At 33.4% G+C, this 15,986-nt stretch overlaps 1 protein-coding gene across 2 annotated transcripts in view; it reads right to left on the reverse strand.

Moving 5' to 3' along the window:
• Positions 1-15,986, reverse strand: part of Zip48C (Zinc/iron regulated transporter-related protein 48C) — a 163,146-nt gene that overhangs the window by 23,466 nt on the left and 123,694 nt on the right. The gene's annotated exons all lie outside the window — the stretch shown is intronic.

Here is a 15,986-nt window from a genome sequence, read left to right on the forward strand (position 1 = left end):
CAAGTTTATCTTAGTTTTACTGACAACTAGTCACCCTTGAATTCTTCTTTAGTTAATCTGTTTTGTCACGTTATAAAATTAATACATAAATATAATTATTTTAATGCAATGAATATATATGCAATATGATATCAAAAATATTAAACTTTTAGAACAGACACTATAATATTTCTAATAAACTAATAAGATATTGAATTACACACTCTATTGAGTAATTTTTTAAAGTTCATCTAAAAGAGGTAAGTCTACACGTATAACTAAAGTTGTTCTTCCATGGTTGAATATATAATATCAAATATATCTTGTTAAATAATTTGAAGCTTTATTATGAATTATCGGTACAATGTATTTTATTCAAAGTATCGTCCATCGATAGCCACTACTTGTTCCTATCTTTCAGGCAAATCACGGATTCCAAATCGAAGGAACTATTTATTTTTTGAGGCCATCATCCACGAATGGACCCATTTCTTAGTATCTCTATACAAACTTTTTGTCTTCAGTGTCAAAATATCCACTTTTAAAAGGTCGAAATCAAGATTCACTTGTTGAAATCGATGGAGCAAAATGGATAGGCCCTATATTACTTTGTATTACGATTACAAATACTGTAATACTAAATTGTAACTAATTTTTTCCTGGTAGTTCTATATAAACATAACCCTGCGTCATCTTTTAGCAAATCAGTAAATTCACATTGGCAACGTAAAGCCAATTTATACATAAAAAATCATTTATACACATCTCGCCCTCTCGGAAGTTATTTATCCTTTTAGTTGATGGCATAAATCTTGATGTAGCTTAATGGGTTTAAACTGAATGGGGTTATCAAAAAGGACGAGGCAATTCTTTATCTGTTTAAATTATTAATAGCCAATTACGATCGTTTAAACTGGCGTCTTGGGTTTGTTAATTTCTCGGACGTAGTTCGGATTCCTCGCATTGTTTCTTACCGTTTAAATTTCTATCGGCCATCAGAGCATTATTGAATCGTTTAAGATTGAACTTAAAAGACTCTGTTCTGGCTGCAGCTTTGATGTAATGAAGTTGTATACGTGATTCTCGTATCATATTGTGCTAAATTATTTGAAGTTAGATTAATGGGGAATTCTGTATATATGAAATACGGTCTTAGTAAAAAGTTTTCTAATAAAACTTGATGTTTCAGCACGCAAATGAATCTGTACTAAAAAATAATTAGTAGTATTGTAATTGCATTCTTTAAATTGAAATAAAAAGTTAATATCTAATTATTTCTTTATTAGAAGAAGTGAATTAATTTCAAACAACTATATTTAATAATATAGTAATTGCGTTTGAGTAAATCATTTACCATCGTAAAATATTAAAAGTAATATATTGAATAAGGGAAGTAAGTAGGAATCCATATTAAAACGCTTTTAAAAAGTTTATAGAACATTTTAGATATAACGTTAGATTCTTTTTCTGACTTAGTCAAAAATGATGGCGCTTTGAATATGAAGATTGCGATGTCACATTTTGTTTTCTCATATTCGAAACTAGAAAATTGGAGCACTTCTCAGTATCATGGTTAGAAATTCTTGAAATTGTGATGTTAAAGATAAACTTCGTCATGTCAGGTCAACCTGGGTGAAAAATCCAAAATAATTCTTAAAACCTAATACTATAGCCGATATATTTCAACTTGCAACATTGCTACGGAACCAAACATCCGCCGTACAGTTTGTAATCACTTAAATAAACTCGATACTTGGATTTCACATGAATTATTAGTAGACTAATTATATTCAGGTATAAAGGATCCACAAAGCATTTTTTGGGACTATATATATAAAACTAAGAAATAGAAATAAAACAAAAACAAAAAGGCTAGAGTCTCTTTATAAATTACACGTTTCAAACATCAAATATTAGCTAATAAGACATTAAAGGCTTAACATATATAAGGCTATACAGACTATACCAAACTATATAAAATACAAAATCAAAATAGAAGTCGATTTCATTGATGAAATCAAATAATTAAGAAGATGTTATGATAAGAAGACATTATACTCTCAGATAAGTCATAATTTGTCCTAATATTCGTTAAGTTGCTGCATTGCTGCTCGTCACAGTGGGGGTGTAGAGACATTCTCAGTTCAACTATTAAGGAAGGAATTATTAAATTGACAGTATTCAATCAACAGTCTATTAAGCTCTGCTTGTGCATATCTATTAGATAGAGAGTTAGCAGGAGACAAGAAATCATCAATACGCTTGATACGCCCAAACTTGCCATTACCTTCCAGCAGATATCACTGAGCTGTACCAGACTGTATAACTAATAATCCATAAATGAGAAAAGATCTTTATAATATAATTGTGATATGATATAGATATGATAGTTGGCCATTTGCCATTATATCTATATGGCTGGAGATGATGCAGTTTTCTCTGAAGTGTAGAAATTTGATATAGATACGATAGTTGGCCATTTGTCATTATACTCGTATCTTTATGGCTGGAGATGATGCAGTTTTGTATGAAGTGTATAGCACAAATTAGTGCATATAAGACAGGTTCTAAAAATTATTATTAAGAAAAATGTTAAGCCTTAAGATCTCATTTATTGTGAACATTTCGGCAGACAGGAGCCAGTTTCAGGAGCCTTTTGGGAAACCCATAATGAAGTGACATAAATGACTTCAAAATTCGGCTGCTCCGCCAGAATTTCAAGGAATAATTTCTGAAGTATCAGAGACCTAAGGTTTTTATTATAATGAATCACATTATTATAAAAGTTATGAAACATGATAGAGTCTAGACCAGAAAAAACACTAATTTACTTCAAAATACTATTTTATTTTAAGGAAAGAAGAGGTGACTTGTTAAACGATGATACCAAACGACACTGGACGTTTTTATCAATTAGAAAACAGGGCAAACCCATCTCTCAAAACACATATCTGCGATTCTTCGGATATAGTGTAGTTCGCAATCAATGATGTAATATATATACATCATGTCAGACAAAAAACAGAGTAGATCAATTATAAAACTTGCTTAGACCTAGAGGGTGCAAATATGGGTCTGTAGTAATTCAACACAGCTAACACAAATTTCCTCGATGAATTATGTATTGTTATGTTATTAATCAGTTAGCAAATTACTTTCAGTATTACTTAAGTTAAAACCATTGTGACATTAAATTAAACAATTAAGCTGCATTATTCTACCAAAGTAACGCCATTAATTTCGTTACATTAACAATTGTTAACCTGTCCATGGTGTTTATCGAAATACGAAACTGGAAAAAAATACCTGAAGTGTAGAAATTTGATATAGATACGATAGTTGGTCATTTGTCATTATACTTATATCTTTATGGCTGGAGATGATGCAGTTTTGTATGAAGTCTACAAATCAAATTAGGGCATATAAGACAGGTTCTAAAAATTATTATTGAGAAAAATTTTAAGCTTTAAGATCTCATTTATTGTGAACATTTCGGCAGACAGGAGCTAGTTTCAGGAGCCTTTTGGGAAACCCATAATGAACCCATAAAACTAAATGACTTCAAAATTCGGCTGCTCCTCCAGAATTTCAAGGAATAATTTCTGAAGTATCAGAGACCTAAGGTTTTTATTATTATGAATCACATTATTATAAAAGTTATGAAACATGATAGAGTCTAGACCAGAAAAAACACTAATTTACTTCAAAATACTATTTTATTTTAAGGAAAGAAGAGGTGACTTGTTAAACGATGATACCAAACGACACTGGACGTTTTTATCAATTAGAAAACAGGGCAAACCCATCTCTCAAAACACATATCTGCGATTCTTCGGATATAGTGTAGTTCGCAATCAATGATGTAATATATATACATCATGTCAGACAAAAAACAGAGTAGATCAATTATAAAACTTGCTTAGACCTAGAGGGTGCAAATATGGGTCTGTAGTAATTCAACACAGCTAACACAAATTTCCTCGATGAATTATGTAACTGTAACTACGTAACCGACAAAGAACTATCGCAGGATGTTATAAAACCAATCACACGAACTTGTCAGGTTAATTGAAAAGTTTCTTTTATTCAACATAACTCCCATCAAGGGTGATGCACTGATTATAGCAACCCTCCAACTTTTCGATAGCATTTTTGTAGTACGATTTGTCATTTGCTGCAAAATAGGCCTCAGTTTCGGCGATTACGTCTTCATTCGACGAAAATTTCTTCTCAGCGAGCATTCTTTTGAGATCTGAGAACAGGAAATAGTTGCCAGATGGGGGCCAGATCTGGAGAATACGGTGGATGAGGAAGTATTTTGAAGCCCAATTAATGGATTTTTGCCAGCGTTTTCACTGACTTGCGACACAGTGCATTGTCTTGGTGAAACCGCACTTTCTGTTTCTTAAAATGTGGCCGTTTTTCGGCGATTTCGTACTTCAAACGGTCCAACAACGCTATTGAATAGTCGCTGTTGATGGTCCTTCCTTTTTCAAGGTAGTCAATTAAAATTATTCCATGCGCATTCCAAAATACCAACGCCATAACCTTGCCAGCCGACTGTTGTGTTTTCCCACGCTTTGGAACGGGTTCATCATGTGCAGTCCACTCATATGACTGTCGATTGGACTTCGGAGTGAAATGATGGAGCCATGCTTCATCCATTGTCACATGTTGACGCAAAAACGCGAGTTTATAACGCTTGATCATCTTTAAACACTGCCCCGAATCATCAACTCGTCGTTGATGGTTTTTGGTCAAAAGGGAGCTCGCGTGCCACCCACTTTACACAGAGCTTTCTCATATCCAAATATTTGTGAAAGATATGATGTACACGTTTAGTTGATATATTTAGAGTGTCTGCTATTTCATTCAATTTCAATTTTACGGTCATTCAAAATAATTTTGTGGATTTCTTATTTCGTCGGTAACAACTTCATTTGGGCGTCCACTGCTTTCATCGTCTTCGGTGATCATTTCACCACGTCTAAACTTAACATACCAATCCTTGATGGTTGATTTTCCTGGGGCAGTGTCCGGAAACTCGGCATCAAGCCAGGTTTTTACAGTTGAAGAACTGTATTTTTCCATTCAAAAAGCAATATTTTATCAACATGCGAAATTCCTTTTAATCAATTTTTTCACAATAACAAAAGTTGCTTCACTAAAATGCTATAATTCACAAACTAATGATCCGACAGTTGTCAAATTCATACACGCATCTTTTGAGGGTTATGACTAACTAAAAATATATGGATTTAATTCTAGTAGCGCCATCTATATGTCAGACCGAGATATTTTAAATTGACCTGTTATAAGTGTTATTAATCACAAATAAAGGTTGGTTTAATATCTAACATAAGATTCATTTTACCTAAAACTGTGTGAAAAATGAAAGATTAGTAGTTAAAATTTTAATTGACCGAGTTTCCATTTGTGATGAATCAAATTTATATGAACAAACAAAAAAAACTTAAAAAACAATTTCCCTAACTCATTTATTCAACAATGTGAAAATTATTTTGATTAACTTGAATACACCTTTTTGAATATTAAAAATACGAGAATGTATATTTAACATTGTCAAAAAATAAAACTCACTAAAAGGAAAAAAGTTTTGAGTATAAAAAATATACACTTCATGGAATAAAAATTATTAATCAGTTAGCAAATTACTTACAGTATTACTTAAGTTAAAACCATTGTGATATTAAATTAAACAATTAAGCTGCATTATTCTACCAAAGTAACGCCATTAATTTCGTTACATTAACAATTGTTAACCTGTCCATGGTGTTTATCGAAATACGAAACTGGAAAAAAATACCGCCATGAGGATGTTGTGGTTAAAATGGACTTCCTGGGGAAGTGTGTTCTTCCTCATTTGAATGCCCCCACGCATCATTTGCCGATCTCTGGCTGTTGCGTTCTAACATTCCAACAAAATACAGGGTTTTCCGATCCGAAATAGTGTTATCACTGTGTTGTTTTATCGTCAATTCCCATGAATGAAAAAAGTCTCGGTGAGATTAATTAAATAATTTCACACAATTTACAATTATTTTCTTGGAAATCTATCCAAAAACAATTATTCACCTTATAATTACCATATAAACACTTTAGTTTGCGTGATAATATTGTTTATTCGCGTAATATATATTTAAAAAATAAACAATTATATGTTTCTCATTCTGTAAATTCACGATTTCATTTGATTGAAAATATATCTTGTTCAAAGATCGATTTTTTACCAAATCTCAGTTATTGATAAAAGTTTTCATAAAAATGACTCAGAAGATCGTCTTTTAATAGACAGTTAAAAGTACTTAAAGATATGTTTGTGATTAATATGCGAAATTCTTGAAATGAGTATAATCAAATTCCTAAATTGAGTGTTAATAATCGATGAAAATATGTAATACAATCTATGACTTGCAACGAAATAACATTTTCGGTACATCTTGCAACTATGGTAATCCACAAACCAACATTTCGTTAATAAATAGCGAATCAGGCCTAATTGATTGTCTACAGGTTTCAAAGCTTGTACATAAAGGTACAAAAAGAGAAAGTCGCACACTACTTGCACCCAATTTGAATTAAAATATTTTTCTAGATATCATTCAAATCAAAATTACACGAAAAAAGCAACGCAATGAAGTGAAGTTGTTGATCCAGGATTACCCAGCGAGAAATCAAAATTTTCCTTGAAACTGATATATGCCCCTTTCAAGCTTGAGATATGATTTCTAGTATTGGATATAATTAGAATGTAATTGTTTATCTATAATGAGAGCCCTAAAAATATAATATCGATTGCGAAACCCTTTTAACAGAAGTCAATACTAAATTATGAAAGAGGTGGTAGAAGGATCTTAAAAAGCTGGACGCTTCATGATTCAAAGAATGCGGTACGATTTGATGAATACTTGTTTTCATTGTTTCTTACAAATGACCAGGGTAAATTATGGAGAACCCCAAAAGAAGTCTACGATTCGAAGCTGTCTGCTTCTTAACAGGTCATTTGAAAAGTCCCCGGCCTAACACATAGATGGCGCTACTAGAATTAAATCCATATGTTTTTTAGTTAGCCCTAATGATCAAAAGGGGCGCGTATAAATTTGACAGCTGGCCGATCATTAGTTTGCGAATTATAGCATTTTGAGTGAAACAACTTTTGTTATCGTGAAAAAAAATGGATAAAAAAGAATTTCGCGTGTTGATAAAATATTTCTTTTTGAAGGGAAAAAATACAGTTGAAGCAAAAACTTGGCTTGATGCCGAATTTCCGGACATTGCCGCAGGAAATTCAACCATAAAGCATTGGTATACTAAGTTTAGACGTGGTGAAATGAGCACCGAACACGGCGAACGCAGTGGACGCCCAAACGAGGTTGTTACCGACGAAAACATTTAAAAAATCCGCAAAATGATTTTGAATGAACGTAAATTGAAACTGAATGAAATAGCAGACACTCTAAAGATATCAACTGAATGTGTACATCATATCATTCACGAATATTTGGGTATGAGAAAGCTCTGTGCAAAGTGGGTGCCGCGCGAGCTCACTTCTGACCAAAAACAACGACGAGCTGATGATTCGGAGCAGTGTTTGAAGATGATCAAGCGTAATAAACCCGAGTTCTAGCGTCGACATGTGACAATGGATGAAACATGGCTACATCATTTCACTCCGAAGTCCAGTTGACAGTCATCCGAGTGGACTACATACGATAAACCCGCTCCAAAGCGTGGGAAAACGCAACAGTCGGCTGGCAAGTTTATGGCGTTTGTATTTTGGGTTGCGCATGGAAAACAATTTTTATTGACTACCTTGAAAAAGGAAGGATTATCAACAGCGACTATCACATAGCGTTACCGGAACGTTTGAAGGACGAAATCGCCGAAAAACGGCCACATTTGAAGAAAAAGAAAGTGCTGCTTCACCAAGACCATGCACCGTGTCAAAAATCCATGAATTGGGCTTCGAATTGCTTCCTCATCGACCGTATTCTTCAGATCTGGCCGCGGCGACTATTTCCTGTGCCCAGATCTCAAAAGAATGCTAGCTGGGAAGAAATTTTCGTCGAATGAAGAGGTGATCGCCGAAACTGAGGCCTTGAAGCAAAGGACAAATCGTACTACAAATATAGTATCGAAAAGTTGGAGGGTCGCAATAATTAGTATATCACTCTTGAAAGGAATTATATTGAATAAAAAAAAACTAATTTTCCCAAAAAAAATGTTTTTTACTATAGTTGGCCGGGAACCTTTCAATTGACCTGTTACAGACAAGTATGGGGGAGATTCTCATCCATATCATTGGTCGAATTACTATTAATATGGATATCTCGATATTCTCAATGATGAAATTCTCACAATTACTAACATATTGGTTCCAAATACCACCATATTTCAAGATGATAAAGCGTCTATACATACAGCGAAAAGGATGGCGCCTTGGCTTGATGACCATCCAAATATCTTCAAAACTTCTTATTTTTTGTTCATAGTTTCACCTACTTGGTTCAGGATATTTATGGATTAAAAAGATAGAAGTGAATATACCGTATAAGAATTTGAAAAAGTCAAACGCATAAAGGAGCTTTTGCTGATCCTAGGTAGTACAAACGGAGCCTGACATGATACTATACAAAAGTAAAATCAAAGTTATCGTGATTGGAGTGCCAGAAGACATAAATATCCAGATTGAAAAAGCAAAGACAGGATAAAGCGTACTTATTTAAATGCCTGATAATATAAATTGAGAGTAATGGAGCCAGGGGAAAGAAATTCCCGAAAGAAACGGAAAAACTATGAAATTATTAACCATCAAGAGTAATTTTTTTATTAGTTGTAGTTCTTTGTATCGGTTGTCCTATATTTATAGTCATTACATTGCTAAAAAGAAGAAAATATAATACTGTGCCTTATAATAAAAAATAAATAACAAATAACGTATGCAAAAAATTACAACCTGACTTGTTATGCAACCCAACATACGATTGTTTATAACAATACATTTTCTCGATGATCACGCAATGTCTATCTTTAACGGCACGAATAAATGATAAAACAGCCTTAGAGCACGTGTGCAATTTAGACATTTAAGCGGCGGAACGCAATAACGATGACTTTTGGTCAGTTCCCGTCCTAATTATCGTATTCGATGGCAGTCGGCGGTATTAGCAAAGAACTAGCTTTGTCGCCCCAAATAAATCGCATATAATTCGAGATGCAACGACGGGAAACCATTAGACGGGTTATTACAGTGAAACCAGATGGAAAATAACACGAGCTGAGATCGAAGGGGCCGTCCCTGACCAGATAATACTTAGAACGATCGAGAATCTTAACAAAAATCATATCCAACAAATCAAATCATAAAAACAACTTTTTGATTTCCATAGAAGATAATATTTTTTCATGCAAAATGAATGTATCGCTATTCCAGCTTAAATTAACAACACTAGACAGCAAAAATGGATGAGTATTGGGTTTAAACCCACGAAATTAACAAACTGACAAAATTAACCATTAAGTTGAATTGGTGTATTTGAATTCATCGTCGTCGTTATATCAGTAAAAATACGTTAAAGTGATTTTCTAACATTTATTTAAAAATAATCAATTCCTGGGGCCATAAATATTGTTGATAACATTATGGTGAAAGATTGGTGGTTAGGGCTTCTAGAGAAAAAGTACAAGTAACAATCAACAAGATCCACAAATATACTAGATTCCACAAAATATAGTTTAACAGCTCGTAATTTGCACACGTCAATTTTATATTGCGGTGAAATGACTGAAACCTATCTACATTACTTGAGGTATGCTGAATTTACCAAGCAGAATCGCAGGTACTTAGAAATCATTATGTCATCATGTGAAACAAAAAGCAGAGCTGTCGATGATAGCACCAACTTGACGTAAGATCAAAGAGATTAGCTTATCAGATATATATCACAGCATTGGGGAAGCAATATAGCTGGTAGTAAGTACATGTAAAGTTAGTATAACCTGCACTACTAATACGATTGTAATTATTTCATGCAAGATAGTGCTGGTATCACTGAGAATATTGGATACTGACTGTGCAGAGAATAAGTTTTTTAATATAATTATAAATTAGTGACATAAAGTGATAAAAGAAAGTCTAAAGGCTATGATGCGGTGGTATTGGCAAAAAATTAAAAAACTGACAGCTGACAGATCAGAACATTAATTGGGTATTTAATTAGTTAATGCATTAATGTTGTATCAAAACAATTAACCACAATTAAGAAGAATTACTTCATACGTACCAGCAAATTGACGACTTTGCTATCATTCACCTGATAATATTCATCGTAATTTAAGATCCAAGATAAAAATATTATTTAAAAAAATATGTTTTCATAAACATCCTACATCTGATATATGAGGGATAAAGTTCATATAGATTTGACTAATGCATCGATTAAAATGTTCAATAATAAGTTTAGTGAAGAAAGTTAAAGTTTCTCTGGGACTATTCGATATGAAAGTTTCTGTAGAAAACTTAATATAGATTATATTATAATGGAATATCTAGTAGAGGAAGTCAAAGAGTGTATGTAAATATAGCAAATCATTTGGACGTACGCTTATAATGAAGTGACTTTGTACGTTCTTGTAATTTTCTATCAATTGTGTTCATGTTTATAAGAAACGAGCACAAGTCTTGACTGTCAATGGTGCGTCACCTGAATCAACATATTTATGAGAATTGCACATACATCCATCAAAATTGAATTGCAGACTCTCGTTTTTAAATGCTGCAATGAACATTGTCGAACAAGTTTCTTACACTTATACACTTAATATGCATTCAATCTGATGCACAGCTGGTAAAACACGCATGACTTTATAAGAAGAGTTTAATTTACGAATACTACAAAATATCTGATACTCCCTGTCAAAAATTCATGAAATTCCGACTATTAGTTTACAAGTTACAGTAGTTTTAGTAAAATTATTTTTGCTGCTTTCAAAACAATAATTATGAAACAAAATAATAGCATGTAATATTAACTGAATGTTGTATATAAAGAGGGCTGCTCTATAAATGCTCTTGTCGTTGCCAAGACCACAAAGTTGCATGATATATCTAGCACATTAAAAAAGCCAGGCATTAGGGGCAATCCCAAGCTCGACCGTAAAGGAAGAAGGATCACATTCTCGAAGTCATTAGAACTGGGAAACCAAGGAAACTAGCCAAGATAGCCACGGAGATGAATATATTATGATGAATAAAAGACAAATGCTACGTCATCCGGGACAGCTAATGCGCTAGTATTGAGGAACCAGTATACTGGTAAGAAATGGACTACTGACTAAAGAATATATTCAAAATATCACAAAATAAAAAAATTAATGAAGATGATGTAGCTAAGAAAAAACTTGGCACTATAAATAACACTTTAGTATTGGTAAAATTTAATATTGTAATTGCTGCTCTCTTAACCATTAACTCATCAACCACCGATGAAGTGTTTTATCCCGGAGATGACTAGCGATCAGAGGTTTCATCGTTGATACAACTACGGATTCTAGTGTAATTGCTTTTCACGGCGTGGTAAGGACACTCCCGTGTCGGCATCATACTTGTGATCATTGCTACAGAAGAAGAAATCAAACAAAATCAAACCAAACTGCAGGATCTTTTGGTTCTTAATAATTAAGACTAAAATTCACCTCATTCGAACACTTATGTTTCCTATAATCATTCAATACGTCTCTGAAACTTTGACAGTGTTATATTCTGATATCTGTAAGCTTGAGGTCGTATTAAATATCTAGTTTACTTAAGATTCACTTAAGATGCGATAATCAATGCACACTTGAGGAATTCAAGAGAGGCAGATTACGTAGGTTTGGATGCGTCTGTCGATCAAAAGATGAACGAATTATTCCCAGATTTCTATGACAAAATTGACCTTTTCGGTGGAATTATAGAAAGCGATCTGACAAATAGGAGACTAACATTGTTCGAGGCTAGAACAGCTGCAGATCACCAACTGTGGCGAAATTTAAGGAAGAATATTCGTCGTGCTGTATAAACAGCCTATTACTTATGTGGACGATCGGGGAGTATCTAATTGGATTGGACTAATAAGAAAGGTTTAAGAGTAAGTTGCTTTTGAAGCGGGCTCTCAAATCAGACAAAAATCACTGTTCAAGAGAGCTAAAAATAATTTCATATGTCAGAATTATAACCGTTATACAGTTGAATAAAAAAAAAACAAGCTGGATGGCATCAACACTCAACATTTAGAAAAGCATTGGAGTAAAGTGTCATTTCTCTATACGCTATAGAAAGATTTGATATCTTGGAGAATTCAACTAAACCGGGGACTTATCAAACCATGTTTTAGAGAACTAAAACATTTAGAAAATCTAGAAATAATGATATAGACGGTTATCAGGTTAATTTTAAAATGATATATGATCATGAAAAATCGCAATGAAAAATTGCTTTCTTCCGTTTTGTCGGCAGGTTGTTTCCCGGATAAGGTGGCGGAGTAATTTTCTTGTCATTATTACGCGAAAAAGAGAAAAAAACGAGCCAACATATAATACGAAACCGTACGGCCGTAGTTTCTGCGTTGCAGTAAAACATTCGCAGGGAAATACGCCGTCGTCTTCAATAGAACGTGCAACAATGCCCAATTATCAAATTTCCGTAAATGCGGCTGTTCTGGGAAGCATTTAACTTACATATTTTAAAAGTACAGTTGCACAAACTGACGTATGTTTTGTCGCTGTCAACGATTGGGTCCCAGACGTGCGTGACTTGAAAAAAAAATGGAGAAAAGCGGCGAAATCAACGCACCTACCTAGCATTTCGTCTGAGATACGACCAGAGTGAGGTAACGAAGGTGATTCTCATTGCCTACCGGATGCCCCTACACTAAATTCGAACGTGTGTCATAAAAATGCATCTCGTGTTGTAGTAGTACGAAAATTTTACTCACTTGAAATGGTCTAAAGCTTGAAAAAATTTAAAAATTCCTGGAATCTATCGCATGCATTAACGTGAGCTAAGTTGCTGAATTTGATACTAAGTTATGTTACTTCCGCTAAAACTATTTTTTATTAACAAATACCATTCCTATTGAATCAGAAATTTTAACATATTATTTTATTTACATCTCAAATTATATACGCTTAGTGCAATCTTAACTTATAAAATTATAATGTATTGCTATTATAATGTTGTGTTCTACATGGTTACATTATATGTTAATAAGTTGGGCAAAAGTGTGGTCCCGGTACTATTTTGATTGCCTATAACTTTGCTCAAAGAAAAGATAAGTACGTTTGGTTTTCATAAAAAGCGTATATGGTCATTTTTTTTTTCGTTATGACTGAAAAATTATATCGGTTAAATGATAATCGTGATTGGCTATACAATGTTTCGGATCATTTAAGGCATTTTTTATGACATCCTGCAACATCTGAGGCTGAATTCTGAACGAATATTGTCTTTAAGATGTTGAATCGTTTGGGGCTAATTCACATAAACTTTTGATTTAAAAGAAAACCCATAAGAAAAAGTCTGGTGCTGTTAAATCCGGATATCTGGCTCGCCATGCTAAATCGCCATTTCGCGAAATTAGTCGTGGTAAAATGTCATTCAATAATTGAATTGTTGAACGAGATGGGTGTGCTGTGGCCTCATCTTGCTATAACCACATGTCTTCTAGTCCTTGATGTTCTATTTCAAGCACAAGAAAATTTCTTGTATCAATCAAATTTCATGTATTGGTACGGTCCAGCAGTAACAGTAACTGCAACACCTTGGTCCTTAAAAAAAGGGACCAATGATGTTTGCAGCATGAATACTACACTATACAGTTGTTTTTAGTGGATGCAATGATGGTTCGTGAACTAACTGTGTTCTGTATGCACCCTTGTGTTCAATTTCACCAGACAGCCTTAGGATGACATTGCTGTACTCAAGTCTTCTTCATAATAAAATCTGGACGTCCATACAACACAATGGTTACAGCGAAACTGAGCTAAACGTCACATTTTTGCTCCACCCTATATAATATACAAGTAAGTCGAGTGCGAACTAATTACATCAGTACTGCCCAAAATTATATTTAAATATGATTTACAAACATTATTTTTAACAAAACAATATTTAACCTTCTATGATTATATTATCACATCTAAATAGAAATACAGATATTTAATTTTGTATTTTAAATCTCGCAAAAACTATTATCTTATATAGAGATTCTTTGCTCAAAATGGTATTCGGCATTCGTTATTTATGTTGCTTGTTTTTGAAGGAATCTGATCAAACACTTTTAGAAACTGATGGTGATATTACTTCGTCATATCGTAATTGGACGTTTCACAGGCATTTGACCGGGTATGGCATTTGGGATGAATATACAAAATGAGCAAATTGCTACAGAGGAAGTACTGTCTACTGCTGCAATCATGTCTTTTCAAAAGAAAATTTAGGGTCTCACATGAAGGCGCATTCTTAAAACTTAAACCTATTTCGGCGGTAATTCGACAGGGTAGTATCTTGGGACAACTCGTATATATGCACTATACTGCTGATATATCAACAACAAAAGAAACAGTACTTCCCGAATATTTGTCGACGACACAGTTGTCATGGCAAAAAATGTATCTTTGTATAGGCTGTAGAGAGTATTTGATAAGGCTGTAGAGAAAGTTCAAGTAGCGGTCAACGAGATCTACAGATGGACTATAGACTGGAAAATACAGCTTAATAGCTCCAAATCTGTCTATGTTAATTTTACATTGCGGCAACATGACAAAAACTCAATTATATCACTTGATCGATACCCGATTCCTCAAGCAGCCAAATATCTCGGAATATGTCTTAGGTAGGTTAAACTGGAAAAATCATGTTAGACAAAAAGCAGAGCAGATTGGACTCAATCAAGCAACTGTACTGCTTAGGCGGAAGATGCTCTCAACTTGACCTAAAATCAAAGAGATTGGTTTATCAGTATATCTATGAATCTATGGGTTACAAATATCGAGTTTCATTAAGACATCAAACCCAACGCACCCAAAACAAAGTTCTATGATTAATTACCAATGCTTATAGTTACGTAACTAACGAAGAGCTACACAATGACCTTGAAATCACATGGATACACTAAGTGATCCAAGATATCGTCTTAAAACATGAAATAAGGTTCATCACAGCGAAGTGGAGGCAATACAGCTATTGGACAACATGTAGGAAATCAGAAGATTGAAGCGAACCAAACCACATGAACTTGTTCAGTGTATAAGTGTATTCTTAACTTTAGCTAAGCTTTTTAAGTAGATGATTTCTATTTTAATTTAGAAAATACATACTGATGTCAAAATCCCGTACTTGCTATTCTTGTCTGTCTATTAATGCAAGTATAACAGTGGTAATAAATTAATTTGTAAATTAAGATAGTACAATCTTAATTATATCTAATGCTTACTAATATAAAATGTTAGTAAGTATATCTAATGTAAGTTGTAATTAATGAAAAAAAAAGTTGTGTTTAAGAACTACAATTTTCGAACTAAATATCCGTTAGAGCAGCATTTGTAAAGTAAAAAAATATAGCCCTTCGGTTAAATAATATGTTTAGAAATCATAAAGCTCATCATATAACATATAATAATTGGCAAATTAGCATTCACTTTAATTGTTCAATATCAAACATAAAAAACCTTGATATATAGTTATGTTGCTACATATGAATAACTAAATAAAAATAATAATTAGAATCCAATTCCTAAAAACTTTTAATATTCGTATAATTCCTCTGGCCAAGTTCTAGAACCAAAGATTAGCTTTATTAAGCCTAGAACCTAATATATATATAGCAATGCAATGTTCAGGCCTGAGGGGAAGGGCTTTCTGGAGCTAAGAAGTCTTCTGAAAGAAATCCTGACATCAATGGAACATAGAAAAATAAATTAAAGAAGACATTCCTGAATAATAACCC

Source organism: Rhynchophorus ferrugineus, unplaced genomic scaffold (assembly GCF_030347505.1).
Source record: "Rhynchophorus ferrugineus isolate W39M unplaced genomic scaffold, kcgeb_rfMv2 rfM6, whole genome shotgun sequence".
In the NCBI taxonomy this organism is placed as follows: Eukaryota; Metazoa; Arthropoda; class Insecta; order Coleoptera; family Curculionidae; genus Rhynchophorus; species Rhynchophorus ferrugineus.